The sequence below is a fragment of the Phaenicophaeus curvirostris genome, chromosome 14, assembly GCF_032191515.1.
Source record: "Phaenicophaeus curvirostris isolate KB17595 chromosome 14, BPBGC_Pcur_1.0, whole genome shotgun sequence".
Lineage (NCBI taxonomy): Eukaryota > Metazoa > Chordata > Aves > Cuculiformes > Cuculidae > Phaenicophaeus > Phaenicophaeus curvirostris.
The window spans coordinates 3,391,082-3,408,071 of NC_091405.1; the positions used below are offsets into that span (position 1 = coordinate 3,391,082).

Below are 16,990 nucleotides of genomic sequence, written 5' to 3' on the forward strand. Positions count from 1 at the left end.
ATAAACTTTCAATTAAATCCTTTTACCTCTAATTCATTTCCATACATTTGTTTCCTTTGAACTCATTCGATGACTCAGATACAACGTCTGACAGATTCTTCACTTTAAACATCATATATTCAAACTCATAGAAGAAAAGCAACAGAAAGTACATATATTTTGGTAGAAATTATTGACTGTATACTGTATAATTGTAAGCACTGATAAAACAGTGAAAACTCTTCGCTTTTTCATCTATTTATAGGCAAGTAGGCATCAATGGTTTTTCAGAGAGATGTTGTGAGGTACTGTCCTTTCCAGGATATCCTTGTCCAATACAAAAGTCTCTTTCAAGACACCTCAGCAGATTGTCTGTAGACACCAGTGCTGAGGATGTAAGAGGAGTTGGGAGAAGTAACGGGGTTGGGAGAAGAGGTTCTACAACTAATTTTGGACTGATTAAACGTTACATCTCTCCATCTCTGTTTCTGTGCTGAAAGAGGATACTCTGCTCTGCAGCCTCCATTCTGGTGGCAGTCCCTTGACAACAGCTATCATAGCACACTACATTTTTGACTCCAGACTACCAGGCAGCAGAATCCAGAGGAGAGGCATATACAGTTTACCGTGGATCTGAACAAAAGGCACAGGGAATCACAGAATCACTAGGTTGGAAAAGACCCACTGGATCATCAAGTCCAACCATTCCTATCAATCACTAAACCATGTCCCTCAGAACCTCATCCACTCATCCCTTAAACACCTCCAGGGAAGGTGACTCAACCTCCTCCCTGGGCAGCCTGTTCCAGAGAAGCTCTGCTGTTCTCAAAAAAAGGCGTCAATGGGGAGTGACATTATGATCAATTTTAATTTGGAACAGGTCATAATGCTTTCCCAAGCTCAGTTTGAGTCTTTATCATCAAGTAGAACTTTATGAAGCACAAGGAAGAATTAAAAAATGCTTCATCATGATCATCCACTCAGTCCCTTCAAAACGGGCCTTCACAGCTCTATGAGTGTCGTGGAAGGTTCCTTCTAATCCTTCCAATTTTTCTCTATTGAGGCCAAAGCTTTCCAAAGATGCAAGTTGAGCAATTGCAATCTGTTACCTCTTCACTCCAGAATCTGCACAAAACCTTAGCTGCTTAAGCCAAAATCACAATTGTACACCCGTTAGAAAAGAGTTTGCTATTTAGCTAAGCACAAGAAAGGTGAAATATATTCCACAGTGGAGGCATTTCCTTCCCATTAGATCGACCAGGTTGCAATTCAAGTGAGAACATGAATATTCTCATCTGGTGATGATGATGGGGCAGCCACAACTGATGTTCCCTGGTTCACCAGGCAGTGAATCTTACTACTGAATATTACTGAATCCCATGAAAATGACCTTAGTGTGTTAGAAGAGATACTGTATCTTAGTAAAAATTGCATAAAGTGCTTATGAAGGTGATTTATCCCCTTTGAATCACTGAGGAGAATCCATACATACACCTCTATAAAACAGGGAAAGTCAATATCCATAAATGTATATCTCTTTAAGGAAATACACTTAAATTAGCTGTTTTCCTGCATTTGCATCAAGTCTCCTCACAACTTAAGTGTTTATTTTAAATAGCTGAAGAAGCCTTTCAGACTTTGTATAGAATTATTAAGTGAAATGCTAATGAAATGTTGCATTTCTATTGTAGAGCAATAACAGAAAAATACATCAAACTTCTAGAAAAGGTCTTAATTTTCAAAGAAAATGTGTATGTTTCAAGGCCTCTCCTGTAATAATCCTCCTGATTTCCCCTCATTAAAGAGCATTCAATAAGCACCATCAACGCTTAGAGCTGCTGATAATTAGACCATGAGGGACTCTTTCCGCAGTGGTTTGGATCAGGACCTGAGTGCCCTAAGGCCAAACTCCATCTTGAGTAACGGAGGCAAGCGAAGCCAAGCTTGGCTGGTTTTGCTCTTTTAAACAATTTTGAAGGCTTCCTTTGTTCAACACCAGATTTCATTCTGGTTTATTTCAGCCACTTAGGGGTTTAATACAGAATGATAACCTGACTCAAAGATTCTGAACCAGGGAAAAAAAAAGAAGAAAAGAGAAATATACTCAATAGTGTACTTCACTTTCTTTACCCTACAGATTTTCCTCACTTAAACTAAAACCAGAAACACAATAATGAAGATACCCAAAACACCAACAAAAAAAAAACCCCAACACCCAAACACCGCCCCAAAACCCACCAAAAACCACTGCAAAAGCATGGAAAGAAAACATTCCTCATACTTTTAGGACATTTTAGTGTAGTATTCAGGTTGTTTTTCCACTGGGAAGATTTAAATAGGACTCTCTCCAGGCAGTTATTTGCAGTTTAGCTTATGAAACTCTTATTAACTAGCTAGAGGTTTATTAGAAAAAAAAATTAAAATTCAGGTTTATGAAACCTAAACTGCAACTTTAACATTTTGCCAGTTACCTCGCTCTGCTGCATGATGATCTTCTGAAGCAGGCACAAGTATATTTTCATCTTCATTAACCGATAGCTGATAAATTGTAAATTCAAACCCGTATTTTTGTATTGTCAACTTCCACTGAGAAGTAGAGAAGAGATGTGTAAATTAGACTTTCAGAAATCTCACAAAACCATCACTAATCTGTAGAAGAAATTTGTTGAATTGTGAGGTATAGTTACGTGTATATATAAATCAAGTGGTAATGGGTTAAACTCACTACAACTTAAGATCTAAAATTCTCTTAAAAGCCCATATGAAGTTGTCAACACATCCCAGATAATAAATAAATAAACAAATTATATCCCACCTTCACTAACAAATACAGGCTTGAAGTAGAGTTCTGGTTTAAATAAGATGCAACTACAAAATGAAACATTTTTGATAAAATTAGCATCTCTCACAAGCTCTTTGACACAGAAGTCACTTTTGCCAAAGATATAAAAGAAGACTAAAGCATTTACCCTGCATGTACTGACACACGAAACTGCAATTGTGGTCGATCTCTACTAAAAGAGTCAAACCTTATTATCTCTAGGCCAATGGTTTTCAGCACCTGACCACAGAAACTTCGGGTGATATTTAAAAGTCTACTACTTTACAAGCAACTTTATTAGAAATTATTTTATTGGCTTTAAAAGTCGAGTTGTGGTTTTACACTTACAGAGACTATAGCAGCCATACAGCATGCTCTTCATCTACAAGGCACCGAGCTTAACAGAGGACTTCAAATTCTTGTCTCTGTTCTTTGTCTCCTTTTTCCTTATTGTCCAAACACCATATTGATAACACAACAATTACTTGTTCTGGCCCAGCTGCAACGTACTTCAGATTTTGTCAGCATTACCACTTATATGTCGTATTATTCTTTCATGCCCTTCTATGAGGTCTCCAAGTAGCTTGAAAGTGTCTTCCCAACAGAAATACCTTTGTGTAAATATGTTTATTTCTAAGTGCTTATGATTAAGAAGATAGTATTGTGGGCAACTAGCAGAACATATCTTGTAATTAAAAGCAATTCTTTTAAGGCTCATGCATGTTACTTCTAAATGGAATATCTTAGCACCTCTCTATCCTCTTTGTCTATTAAAATATGGTTTTATTGTGTGACCATCATAGTATCTATCAGTTTTACAGTGTGTGTGAATGTATTTTGAACTTCATATATGGGTTTTAAAACTGCTTTCATTTTTCTAAGTATTGTTAGCACTAAAACACAAAACAAATCACAGCTGAATTTTGGCAATTATGTCGAGGACAGGGTCTATTTAAGGAAAATTGTTTTTCTGCTAATCATGTATCATTCTACTTTCTCAATGGTGTAAGTAGCTCTGGTCTCTTCTGAATACTTGTCAAGGCATTCAGAAAGCTGCAGGTTTACCCATGCCTGGAATTGTCAGGGCAGCACATAGAAACATAAGCATGATACCCCCAGAAGTCATCTTTGTGCCTGATAACCGAACAGTTCAAATATTTTCCATTACCAGAAAAAATGAATTCATATTGATCTTCACCCTCTCTAGAGCATCCTTTGGAAAAATGATATATATGTATAGATGAGGCACTGTTCACTTCAGTACCATAATGATTGGTTTCAAGTGAAAAATGAGGACAGCAGCTCATTATACAGCACACATGGGGCAATGTCTTTGTTTCCTTTTCATTTCTTTTTTTGCCAGAGTAAATGTTCTTATTTAAAACTTCATCACCGAAAATGCCTGTACCTAAATTACAGCATAAAGAGGATTCACTCAGCTCTTCAGGGAGAGACAGGGAGGATAGAGAATGTGCACATTCAATACTACTGCTATTGTACATGGCATCCATCACTAGCCATGTTTATGGATCGTAATCTATTGTAATCACTTATTTCCCTATAATCATTTTCTCATGAGCTCCATAAACACATGAACATTGGCGAAAGAAGCTTAATTATCTCAATAAGGTAATCAGATAGGGTTTTACATCAAAAAAAACCCACAACAACAAAACACCTAACATCCCGCAAGCTGAGAGAAAAAAAAAGCCCAGTATTTTTGGCTAAGCTCTTCCTTACTGGTACTCCAAATAAAACAGAGAAAATGTGAAATGCCCACACAAAATCCTGGAGCATCTTGGGGTTTATCGGTAACACAACACGGGGAGCGCTCCTGTGAGCGCATTCGTTTCTCCTGTGCTCTCTCGGGGTACGGTTGCATTGAGAACCACACCAGCTGGAAAAGCACTCAAAAGAGCTGTAGCAACCAGCTTGGGTATGGACAGACTACGCAGTCACCTCCATTTATAGACCTACTTATTGAACTTCCTTCAGAGCTTTGTGTTATCATCCTTTAACTAGTAATATGACTATATAAAGTTGAAACGAGTGTACCCATTCCACATATTCTTTTGTAAATTAGAAATACCCATTGTTACTTCAAAAGTAGCTTTACTATTGATGGAAATATTTTTTACATTATATTGCCTGTTAATGTCTACATCAAAAATCATTATCAGATTCTCAAATATTCCCATTCAGCTCCAAAAAATATACAGAAATAATGAGGGGAAGACTTGAAAAACCCAAAAGAATACAAAACAGTTGCCAGATACTATTCTACAGATGAAAAAAGAACACAGAGAATAGCTTCATCAAATAAAAGGATTTGTTTATTTGCTGTAGGAAACACATTTCTCGGGTTTACAGATAACCAGAACATTTCTCAAAGGCCCATTCCTACAGTCAGTGCAACACTAATTTCAGAAGCAGCTAAACACTAGAAGATATGACTGAGATGCAATATCGTTAGATGTTTGGTACTTTCATCTTTGGGGGAATCTTACAAACCCATTTATGTTTAATCCAAACAGTAGCAGATACTCACTAATAATGGCAAGCTAGAGTAACATCCAGACAGGCTCCATGCTTCAAATGTGCAGTAAAAACTGCAGACTTCCAATGCAAAGTAGAATAATTTATGAGGAGCATATGAGGGGTTAAGAAGGTGAAAGAAATTCTGTGCCAAGAGGTCCTGGAATAAAAGCTGTGAAATGTAGCTGTGTAATCAGGAAAACATTTTATTTGCATTGCAGTGTTTGGGTTCCTTTTCAATCACGAGCACCAAAGTCAAAGTGGGACTCTGATCATCTCACTGCAGTTCACCAATCAGGATTATATGCCGATGCGTAATGAAGTGGAACTACACGATGTGACAAAATATGATGTGACAAGTAAATTTTAAAGGAGAACCCACTAATTTGGAACCAGTAATTGCTACAATTCAAACAGCCCTGTTACATACTGAATTTTCAAAGCTGCATTTGTGGCATATTTTTAACTGGATTAAGTGTCAACTTCAATGGAGCAATTAGCATTTCTAAAAAATATTTCTCATCAACACAGTACTATTTATCACCTGGCAGGTAATAATTTCTTATTCCTACCTTTAGTACTACTGAATATTTTCTCTCAAATAATGTATTCAGTCAAAAGAACACAACATTTTATGCTAATGTAATCTTTGTACAGCTTTAGCTAAAATCTCAAGTGTTGATAATTACAAAAAAGTCTGTGATGGGATTCCAGAAAACTGGCGTTTTAATTTTATTTCTGTGGGAACAAAAATTCAGCAAATTCTCGAGCAACGTTCAATAGCACAAACTGCAAATATTACCTTTGCATGTCTTGCATTGCAAGCCCAGGTGTGGACAACAGCTCTGGAAAAGAGCAGAGGACACACTGCAAAGCTTCCGGACAACTTTGCTATCTCTGAAAACACACAATACTTTGGAAAGGTGACACCTCAGCATTTCCATCTGTTAGTTTCTTAAGTTAAAAGTCCAGGTTCTATAAAGAGTAGCACTCTGGTACAGAGTAACTGGTGTTTTCAGGTCACAAAAGTTGCTCTGTGAAAGTTAATTGTCCACTGGGCACCACCACCATAGCTGGAGATTTTGAACAACGTGCAAGCATTTATAAAAAATAACAGGTACCATAAAACTTGATACTAATTTTAAATACAAGACTGTAAAACAAGGACTGGGAAGACCACAAATGCATACATCACTAGTCTCTTTGTCTTTCCAGTTAAGATGTTCTAATTTCTGAACTAGTGCTCTGCAGTATGCAGTAAATGCTTGGTCAAACTTCAGGTACAAACCACAAAATCTGTGGATACATCTTCCCAAATAACGTTAGGCCACAGCCGATATCACTAACAATGAACACGTAATTTATCTTAATAACAAAATTACATAAATATTCAATCTCTTTAGGAACAGAGAACTGAAAAATCATATTTATCTGTTCCTTATACAGAAAATGCACGTAGTTCACTAGATGTAATAAAACTACAGCTTCCTCTAGACAAACCTTTTGGAAAGGAGCACTGGCAAAGTTCATTTCACAATTAGTTTTTAAAATCTGAGGTTAGGAAGGGGATTCTCCTGGGCAAAGACTCTCCCTTTTTGATCAGCATTGCTTTTGTATAGCACAAAACATCTCATATCTGTTACAAATCAAGCCTGCATATTGAATCAAACATATACTTGATTGGTCCGAATTCTATTCAAAGCCTTGGTTTAAGACCTTCTAACTAGGAGAAAACACTAGTTTTTCTCAGAGTTGTGTCCATTTTAAAAACGTGTAACATAGTGATACCAAATAATACACATGTGGACAACTAACACAGCTTGCAGTAGGCATTCCAGAAGCACTAGGGTAGGCGGGTGATGGATATCTTTACCAAAAAGTTCCAAGGGGATTCCCTTGGGCACATCTCAAGGAATGCCAGACGCGATGGAATGCACAGTTGACAATCAGAAAAGCTATTTAACAGAAAAATGCTTTCTCTCCTGTGTATTACAGATACGGATTAACTGATTATATAGTCAATTGACAACTCAAAGAAATATTTAGGAGCAGCCTCGCAAAAATGATAATTAACAGATCTGTGCTTGATACCTCTTTGTCAAGTTGTTATAGCAGTTTAAATTGGAATGAAGAAAGCTGGCATTTAGACTTCTCCCTCCCAATTAAGGTTGTAAATGACACTTATTTCAGTGGTGGTGCATGTTATCCTTTCTGATAAAACAGGCAATTTTGCTCTCCTTTTCCACTTGCACTCTGGTAATATCCTATCCTGACCAATTCCATTCACAAATGTTAACTTCAGTAAACTCATCCTTAGTTTTTTTAACCAATACTTTGGCCAGCTGGTCCCTGGGTGACTAAAAACCCATTGTAAGAATAATGTCCAAGATGAGGCATCAAAAGCATGAGTAAATTATTTCACACTGACTGAGTTATTAAGCCGTTTGAAGGAATATACGACAGCACTAAAGCAGAATCTTCTCAGCTCTCTGAATTTCTTTTTATTGCCACTTAATTTTCTGCTTTTAATAAGCTTGAGTTACTAACTTAAAATACTGGATGGAGGGAAAGAGATACCCAGCCTCATTTCAACTTCTAAGATAGATTTACTTATCAAAACCATCCTCTGACAGAAGATGTTGTCAAAAAGCAACTGTACCAAAAGGACTGATGTGTACTATTTTCGTCTACATAAAGCTCCATTGTAAATGTTTAATTAATATTAGTAAAAATTCACAGACTTGTATTGTGGGGACACAAATCATAGAATCATGGAATGGTTTGCGTTGGAAGGGACATTAAAGCCCATCCAGATCCACTTCCCTTTCATGGGCAGGGACACCTCCCACTGGATCAGGGGCTCCAAGCCCCATCCAACCTGGCCTTGAACACCTCCAGGGATGGGGCAGCCACCACTGCTCTGGGCAACCAGGGCCCTCAGCACCCTCATAGGAAAATATTTCCTCCTAATATCTCATCTCAATCTCCCCTCTTTCAGTTTACAAACATTCCCCCTCACTCTATCCCTGCAATCCCTGATCACAAGCCCCTCCCCAGCTTTCCTTGGAGCCCCTTTCCATAATGGAAGGTCACTATAAGGTCTCCCTGGAGCCTTCTCTTCTCCAGGCTGAACAACCCCAACTCTCTCAGCCTGTCCTCACATGGGAGGTGCTCCAGCCCCTGGATCATCATTGTGGCTTCCTCTGGACTCACTCTAACAGATCCATGGACCTGTGCCTGGAAAAACACATTTACATTTCAATACGTGGGATGTGAGCAAAAAGTCTTTTTACAGGTTTCCAGATATCAGCCTATATGCACGGTAAAATGCCCGTTTCTGGTTGTTTATTTACTGCTTCAGATGTTTTTCTTACACCTAAATGGTTTTCTCCCTAGAGATTTTATAAAGGATTCAGCCACACTTCAAGCTTCTGCACAGCTTAAGTCCCTTCAAAGCCAATACCAATCGACTCTGAATAGTAAACAGACTGAAACTTTTATTTTTTTTCATGTGTGCAACTGGCTTGAAACAGTTTTAAAGCTAACAAAATACCAGAAATTCTCAACACTCACTTCAGCGCTACTGCACATTATCAGCTCTATTTTGCAGAAAACTATACAATATCTCTCAATTCTTTGGGTAATGGACTAATGGTGTCATGTATTAACCAGCTCTGTGAAGTACCCAATCATTTCTAATCTCACATATCTTTAGTTTTTTCATAGATCGGCTCCCATAATGTTTATTTCAATATTAATTGCACAAATTTCAGGCAGGATTAAGCAGCACATAATAAATAAATAAATAAAAATCAGAGAAACAGGAAAGAAAAGGTTTCTTAAGCTCTTTTAGCAGCTTAGAAGTAAATCATAAAGTGTCAAGCTACAAAAATTGGCTCAGATAAATATGATTTTTCCTGAATTAGTTCACTAAGCTTTTATCCTTCCTGAACACTTTCAAGTCAATCCTAAGTGCTCTGCTTAGCTTAGTACTAAACAGCTCTGCTACAGCGCATGCAAAGGAGTGAATGTATGAGTTATTCTCAAAGTGAAGTAGTTTGTTTAAATAAGGAAAATAAGAAATTTATTTGGTATTGGAACAAAAAGTGAAGTTACTAAGATAATTTTAGGTATTTTTCTTCCATTAGCTAAGGGATTCTGCTGCATCCTATCTTATCTTCTCTTACATCCATTATATACTTCAGAACTTCAGATCTTAAATCATGCAGCTATTTAGTTTCATATATTCACATTTTAACAATAATATAGTTATATGTGTTAGCAATTATACTGTCGTAATTACAACATCATATTTTCAAGTGTTTAAAGCTTTAAAATTTCAAACAACCTGTCATTTCCTATTCCATGGGGCTTTTACTATTTTTCCATGTCCTACAATAAATCCTGTTAATATGAAGCCATACATTATATATAGATGTGTATAGTGTCTACAATTTAGATAACATATCCTCAGTTTGGATCCAATGCCCGGAATATGTGAGAAGAAGTGTTATAAAGAAAATATTTTAAATGCACAACTGTGTAAAATTGAAATTCATAGAATCATAGAATAGTTGGGGGTGGAAGGGACCTTAGAGATCATCTAGTTCCAATCCTGCTACCATGGGGGGCATTCTAAGTTCAATAATAAAAATTTATGCTTTTTTCTAGCATGTCTTTTTAAATGGCTACAATATTTACTATATAATTAAGGCACAAATTCCATGGACTTTTGCATTCAGCTAGGGGTTTGACAACACCTTACAAGTTTAAAGGTTCCCCACGCTGACAAATGTCAACATCTTAGAAACCTTTCTAATAACTGAGATAAACTTTTCTCTTGTTCTTAAACCTGCAAGACTTTCCACAGAGGAAGCTTACCCAGGCCATGAAGAAATTTGTTAGAGCGCCCTTGATTGTGGCCTTAGCAGAGAAGACACGATTGTATCCTCACTGACAGATGTTCTTCCCTTTCAGGAAATGGCCATCAAGGATAAAAGTTGTTATCCGCATATAAAGAAGATAAATTTGCATTTGAAGCCCTATATCCATTCCCCAGAATCTCCACTGCTGAGAAAAGTCAGGCCTGCACTTCATTTGCAGTATCGGCAGCCCAGCATAAACACAGTTACCCAGTTAGATTCTCCTGCCTCCCAGAACGATCGCTGGGTGTGCGGCTTAAGGTCACGACCATACACGCTGTGTTCTAAACCTTTACCTCAGCTCCTCATGGGGTGAAGTGAAGTTGGAGAGAATGCTTTTGGTGGGCAAATGTATTGGAGAGGAGATACATGTGAAAAAAAAGGAAAGACGGACTGAAATCATTGTGTATAGATCCATGTTATCCATGAAACTGCCCGCCAAGAACTGCTTTCATCAATAATGTGTTAAAAAAAAGGCCAATATTAAGACTAATAAAAGGATTACTATTAAAAGCCTCTCCAGTGCATACATAAATACGTTCATATCATGAGTTAAACATACAGGTACCTGCAGGAATGAAATGATCAGATGGACTCCAGATAGATGTAAAGCAGGGACGTTTATTGTTGGAACTTACAGGTTTATATACCTTTGCTCATCTGTCCACGTGCTTCCCATAGCAACCTGATTGGCCCAGGCCTATTGTCCACGCCCTTGCAATCACCAGCATCAACATTTGGTTGATTGACCTCCAAAGTCCCACACGTCACCCCTAAATGCTGTCTCCACCCTGATTTGCATCTCTGATGTTCACCTCTTTGTTCAGCTTCCCGCTCTTACAACCCAAGGTAAGTTCAACGACCTCAAGTCAAAGAAGTATCAAACAGATCTACCTTGCTATCACTGATTCCTACAGGTACCAGCATAAATTGTAATTCCTCTAACCTCAAATGGCTCTGTAGTTGAGGAAAATATGATGTCTTTCCTCTGAGGACAAAGTCATTCCAGGGTAGAAGAATGTGGTGGATTCATGATACAAAACAACAGGGAGTAAAACTTTACTACACTAAGCAGATCCATCTGATGCTCCTCACCTGCTCAGAGGTGGTGGTCAGATGTGGTACAACTGTGTTTCTTGGGTCTAAACCAATGGATATTAAATTCCAGCACACAAAAATGGTAACACTTGTATTCCCCAGGGTAAATTCAAGGCTTGCAAATAAACACAAATACACTTGAAAAGTTGGTATTTAAAATACTGCACTTAATAATTTATAATCGAGCAAAATCCATAAATGCAAACAGCAATTACACGTAAAGAGAATATAAGACTGCTGTAGTCCTTTTCTCCTCACTGATGTATGATTAAGTGAGCAAGTAGTAAATGGATCCCCTCCTTGATTCTTAGAATTGTTACTGTGCCGTCCTCTTTTTGAAAACATTTGGTAAATATGCCAAAATACAAACTAAATACATTGCAGACCATGACTATAAAATACTAATTCTCATTTCCAACAATAATTTTCATCTTAAAAATAAGATACATTCCCACAAACACCTGTTAACATAAAGAACATATAAAGGAATCCAGACTGTTGAGGGTCTTCTTAGTCAATGAGCAATCCAAAGGCGCCTACATAAAGCCAAGGAAGGTTGAGGAGTTTTCAGTAGTTCAGTAATCTTAAACCAGTCTCAGGGGAAAAATGCATCAAGCAAGCAGACCCCTTTAATTAAACAAAATATTTTGCCTTCTAACTATAAAAGATTAAATCAAAAGGAAGAAAAATTTAAATCTTGGATTAGAGAGCAATTATTTTTTAAGTGCTGAAAGCAATTCCTGTAGCTGTTCTTTAACAGCAATAAAAGCTTCACATACTTTCAGAAACATAGAAAGAATGTGAAATACATTTGGGATAAAAAGTTATTCCAGTGTTCATTTTCAATACTCTAAACTTCTATGTTTATAATTATTCTTTCAGAAAACGATTTTGCCACTAACCGTGAGATACTCAAAGAATTGTTTTACTCTAACTACTGTTTAAAGTGCAGCTTCAAATTCTCTGTATCCATTTCCTGAACCAGTGTGATTCTATGATGGAAATATATCAAAGTTAATTAAAACAACGCAGAAATACCCATGCCATGAAGACTATTCTATAAGACTATGAGGATTAAAAAGGCCAGATTGAAAATGAAGTGTATTTTGGTGCAGACATGTTAAAGATCTAACTTTCACTGCCATCACATTAACGGCAGAACTGGGATCCCATAAATAAAAATCAGAGTCAGTAGACTAGGCAAGTTAATTCTTTTAAGGAAGAAGTTGCTCTAGTTTCTCCAAATCATTTACAAAAGTTGGTTTCCCATAAAAATGCCAAAGTAAGAAAGAAATCTGAATATCATCTACTAGAAAAGATGAAAAATAATGTGATCACCTCCAAGCATTAACAGATTCCATGACAGTTCTACTAATATATATACTATTGTCCAGCACACAAAAAGTAGTTTCTCAACCCTATTAATAGTGAATGCTGATTTTTTTCTTAACGTGAAATCTAGACCTCTAAATCTAGAGGTCTAGATTTCACGTTAAGAAAAAGGAGAAGACTAATTTTAATATCAAAATTATTCTCTATTCATAACTGTTCCACATTCTTCATCTTGAAGATAAAGAATAGAACTTAAATAGATATGTGAATTTACACTGTGAATAAAATTATGTATCTCCTTAATATATAAGGAAATACAAACTATATAATTGGAAATTATGAGATTGCTAATGAAAATTTCACTGAAAATTGATATATAAATCTTTATCGTTAAATAAACCTTCCAATATTTCTATGACTTCAGTAAATTTTATTATTACCATTTTTAATCAGAAAATAATTGACCTATCTGTATATTTAATCCAAATTTTAACTACACCTATGACAGAGCAGGGAATATATAGAGAAATATAATTTCTATTGTTCTATTCTTTTCTAATTACTTACTGAAATCACCCACCACGTCTCAGGCACAGGATTGCTATGAACAGTCCCTGTGGTCTGAACCAATTCCTGTTCAAGTCAATGGAAATTTTTAAAAACATTACGCTGGTCACTGTATGAATCAAAAAAAAACCCTCCACATTTAATCCTATTCCACTTCTGCTTTTTATCCACTCTTCTCTTTGCAGTCCCCAGAAACACAGAGAATCTGTTGTAACTCTTTTTTTTTTCCTTCAGACTTAGGAAGGACATTACATTTTGGAATTCCTGAATTCTCAAGATCTCATGGAAAGAATTTGGAAATATCACTGGAAAGATTCCAAGAATATATCTGTACATATCTTCGTTTTGCATATCAGTCCATAATGTCCTTCTAGACACCATCTGAATCTTCTGTTTCCCATGCATTTTTTACAGACTACAGAAATAAAACAGAGGCTTTGCCTTTCAAGCACAACCAAGCCAATTAAGGGATCCAAATTACTGGATAATTGATCGCATTTTGACCTTTGAGAACTAATCTACAGAATAAAATGGCAGATCATTAACAGCTCAAGAAAAACAATTCTTGTCTACAAGTTATACTAATCCTTCACACAAAGTAAGTATAAAAATGTCTGTGTAATTTAGTTATCAGCATTTTAGTGTACTTCTTATCTCTTTTTACATTATAAAGCTAAAATCTAAAACCAGAGATTTCAAAACAGAGTTATTCTCAACAGCGTTCAGGGTACTTGCCATAGCAAAGAAAATGTAATAATATAAATTAAAAGTAGAAGAAATTTATTTGTTTACCACTACTATGACTTGGATTACAGATGAGGACTGAGACCAAGGCACACGAATGCCCTGAAGTTATTGTTTGAAGTCTTTGGGTAGGTTGACGTCTAATCTATGGCTGAAATTTGCAGCACCCTCTGTTTCCAGTGATAGCGACTACGACCTGCTCAGAGCTGCTAGGAAGATTCCTGCTGTCAGAGTAACTGTCCTGTGCTTGTTTCCAAGTTAGGCAAGCGCCTCTGGATAAGGAAGGGGCTGGTAACAGGTTTCAAATGAGGTCTCAATACTAGAAATTTCTAAAGCCCTACTTTTCTATTTGTAGAACGTTAACCTTAAACACAGCCCGTGCCTTATGCACAAGCAATAAGTGCAGTAAATCAAACCCCATTTCTCTTAGACCTCATTCTAGCTCCTGGCTCATGCACAGCAAATGGTCACCCACAGCAAATCCCTTCAGTGCACAGGTCTAGGGGGTGCTGTCCTACACATAACAATTACCTTTAACATTTGGATTTGTAGACTAAAATAGCAAACGACTTAAAACAAAGCCAAATGATACAGAATTAAAGCAGTTTATGAACCAAAGTATTGTAATTTAGGCACTGAAAATGCTTACAAGGTTGAGATGTTTCAGAATTGCTGTGGTGCTTTCTGTCACACAGGCTCAAATGTAAATTGTTGCAGGAGTTTTACAGGATTCACCTCCTAGATAGAGTGAAACAAAACCAGTACACTCCACAAAGCTTAATGTCTGTCTGCATGCAAGGGCTGGAGGTGGAAGTCAAACCTCTCAGGAAAAGATAGCCCTAATATAATGAATATTTTTTTTCTGCTGCATTTTTAAGATTTCAATATTTATTGCATGTTAAAACATAGTGTACACAACTAAATACCAATACCCAGGAAATTCAGTTGTGGAAAAAGGCAAAAGGGAGTGTGATAGTGAGAGAAGACTATACTAAATTAACAATACTCTTTATTTTAAGGAAGTTGGGCTACTTCTGCACACAGTAAGGAAGACCCTTGCTCAGGAGCTCTCCTGTGAACCTGGGGAACCTGCAAGATCTGTAAAGGCAACCGATTAATGCCTTCACAGCCAGAGATGGATACAACCTTTGAAGAAAGAAAATTTAAATTCTACAGATTCCTAGGCAGGCTGCCTGAGGTGACAGTTTGCTCAGCTCAAAGAGAGAAATTCTCCTGTTTACACTTCCAGCATCGCCAAGCAGCTAACCAGGTAGGATTTCCTAACTGGCTGCACCTCAAAGGGAGGTTCGCAGGTGCAGTGGCTTCTCTAAGCTCCTTCTTGATTGCAGCAAAAGAATAAGAAAAAATATTGTAAGATGCACATGACAAACACAGCCGGCCAAACAGCTGATGTTCCATAGTAAATAGATAAATAACACAGTAAATGCCATGTGGGCATTTCAGAGATTAGTTGCGAAAGGGAAAATAAAAAATACATTAGAAAAAACTTAAGTCAGAGTGTGCTTTGTCAAGCAGATGCACAACCACACACCTGACTCGTACTAATATTTGTCAGGTACAGAGAAGGTCTGGGGAGACCCCATGCACAATGAAAAACTGTCAACCTATAATGGCTGATGACTACTTTTAAAGAGTTGAAAGACTTCCAAATGGCTGTTAATGCAGGCTCAGTTCTCTATTAGCCACCTTCAGGATCATTTGTGTGCCAAACAAAAGTAGGTGGACAAATGATCAAGCTGAAACTTGGTTGTTGAATGCTAACTATCTGTATTTTTACCACCAGCTCCACATTCCTCTGATTGTCACTGTTCCAGCTTTGAGACATCCCTTAGTGCAAAGAAATCTTTAACCAAGCTGAAACCCAAAGTGTTCCTAAAATAGAATAAAATGCTTTGTAAATATTAACTGACAGTACGATAGTTTCCAAAATATAGAGTTAATAAATTCAAATACAGTTATACCTCCTCAGAAAATAGTAACCAAATAACTAGGAATAAGCTGCCGTAGTACAGTGCAATCCTCAGGTTATGCATATTTAGAGAGAATGCCTATGTCATCATATGTGATGGAAATTGGAGGCTATGTCAACACACAGGAAAAAAAAACCTACAAAACCAATTAAAAAAACACATAAAGGCCAAGCCAAATCATTATTCACTAGGAGAGACCAACACTCCTTTGGAAGAGTCTCCTGTAGGAATACTGAAGCATAGCAATGTCAATATGGACAGTTTAGCTAATTCTAATAGAGGGTTGTTTGAGTTTTTCCCAAAGGATGTACTCCATCATGTGTAAATAAATGCAGCACAAACAAGATGTCCCTTAAAGCTCTGCCTCTAAAAATCTGCAACCTATTATCTGGAAGGTTGGCCTTCATAGCAAACTAAGGACTGCCACAATTCAATACAAGCACATACCTTCAACTCCTCTCACTGTACATCTACAACACAGCGTTATCAACATTCTCCTATTTGTACGGCCTTATGTGATAAAAATGCTAACAGGAACTAAATCCTTTTTAAATTGGTTCAGGTCTCATCAGCATAAGATTTTGAAACAAACAATGAAAAATTTTCACTGGATGTTTACAATTTCTGAAATCATCTTTTTCCAGGACAAATTCTGTTTTAATAACTCTCCTAAATTAAACAATTATGAAAGGGAAAAGTTGAAGTTGCTTGGAAGCCCCATTCTGACATTGTTCAAATGCAGTTTTTAAAGTTGAATCATAATTACTTCTGCATTCAAAATGGAAACAAGCATCCACGTTTGACTTCAACCAAAGGAAGAAAGTCAATTTCCAAAACAGACCCTTGAGGAACAGCTAAATGAAGTACACTTTGAGTGACCCACAAGGTCTGTGTCAATAGTTTTACTTATTTTATTTAAGATTTTGATTTTTATTTGGCACCAACTGGGGAAGGTATTCAGCTTCTAACAGAAAGGTGGTTTTCAGCCTCAGAGAACTTTC

The 16,990-nt window shown here is 36.9% G+C and overlaps 1 long non-coding RNA gene across 1 annotated transcript in view; it reads right to left on the reverse strand.

Annotated features, from left to right (window-relative positions):
- The window catches only part of LOC138726521 (uncharacterized), a 185,316-nt gene extending 182,816 nt beyond the window's left edge, over nucleotides 1-2,500 (reverse strand). The window contains exon 1 of the long non-coding RNA XR_011338454.1: nucleotides 2,451-2,500. This is a non-coding gene — a long non-coding RNA (uncharacterized lncRNA). The remainder of the gene's footprint in view (nucleotides 1-2,450) is intronic.
- Nucleotides 2,501-16,990: the final 14,490 nt, after the last annotated feature.